The sequence below is a fragment of the Epinephelus moara genome, chromosome 9 (genome assembly GCF_006386435.1).
Source record: "Epinephelus moara isolate mb chromosome 9, YSFRI_EMoa_1.0, whole genome shotgun sequence".
Lineage (NCBI taxonomy): Eukaryota > Metazoa > Chordata > Actinopteri > Perciformes > Serranidae > Epinephelus > Epinephelus moara.
Window position 1 is genome coordinate 37469731 of NC_065514.1, and position 1550 is coordinate 37471280.

Genomic DNA, 1550 nt, shown 5'->3' on the forward strand with positions numbered 1-1550 from the left:
TTTTCATTATTGCAAGAAATTCCATTGACTCATTGTCAAAAGTCAAAAATGTGTTTTATTTGAAAGAAACATGCAATATTTACATCTAAGATAATAGAAAAATAGTAATAATATTATTCCTGACTATATGAAGTGACTGATAACAAGATCTGTATAATGAATTTTAAAGAAATTCGTCAGGTTTTTATTTTGTAGACAATTGATCTGTATTTTTAGCGTGATGGGATGACAGCACAATGATGTGTGTGGTATCATTGGAAAGCTCCTGTCCTGCGCTTTCATGTGATATGTGTGGCATTTCTGTGCGACCCTGCATTCGTGAGTAATACATCCAAGAGTAATGTGTGTGCAAAGCTGTATGAAAGCTTTGTTAAACATCATTTTAGTGTAATTTTATCATTTTTTTCGCTGTGAAAACATTGGACTAGCGACAAGTCGGTCTTGTCGAAAAGCTGTTTCACGTGATATGAGTGGCTTCTTGCTACGACACACGGTTGCGGAGAAAATCCATAGAGAAGAACAAGTGTGAATTTGGATACACTATGCATCGTTCGGGCGCCCTTTATAGGGCACAGGCATAACATCCACGGCGCAGCTCGCTGAGATACGATATAAAAATATCTTTGCATGCGTGCCCTTGCCCACAGTATTTTACTCGATATGCGTAAAACCAAAGGTAAAACTAAATGTTGAAATAGCAGTAATACCACATTCATTCAAAAAATGACACAAGGGATGGAAAGGGGGGATAGCAGTTTTAGAAGGGGGATGATTTTGACCGTTTTTATTTCAAGGGGGATGCCATCCCCCCTCAACTCGAATACTGCCTATAGCCCAAACCTGAATACTTTGCTATACCAAATTGTGAGAAAACAAGCGCAAATTTGCAATAGCTGTGACCAAATTTGCTACTATCACGCCATTAATGGATGAATCATGGGTGTTCTTTCTGGCATAGTTACTTGTGGTCTCTAATTGCAGCATGTAAATTTTGAGCATTTTTGGTCAAGGACTTTTTATTCACAAAAAGAATTGAATCAGTTAGTATAGTGCCACCTATGGACGAATCGTGGGCATTCTTTCTGGTATAGTTACACGGGAGCAGCGCACCCCCTCTGTGCTAGTGATCGGGACCTCCATGGTCAGGCACGTGGAAGTGCACAACGGCCGCACTTTCTGCCACCCTGGTGCCCTTGTCAATGAGGTTGCATCCTCCGCCCTCCAGCTGACTGCACGGCACAGCTTGGCCTCCACGCTGGTCCTGGAGGCCGGTATCAACGACCTCAGGAACCAGCAGTCAGAGGTCCTCAAGCAGGACTTCATCTCCCTGGTGGACCGCCTGCTGGACACGGGGAAGCGGCTAATTATTTCCGGCCCGCTTCCCCCACCTCGTTATGGTGACGTCACCACCAGCCGCCTTCGTCAGCTGCACCTGTGTCTGAAGGGATACTGCCTGTCCAAAAGTATCCCTTTTGTGGACAATTTTATAGCTTTTTTAAACAGACCCCACCTTTTTAAACGGGACGGCCTCCACCCAAACCAGGAGGGAT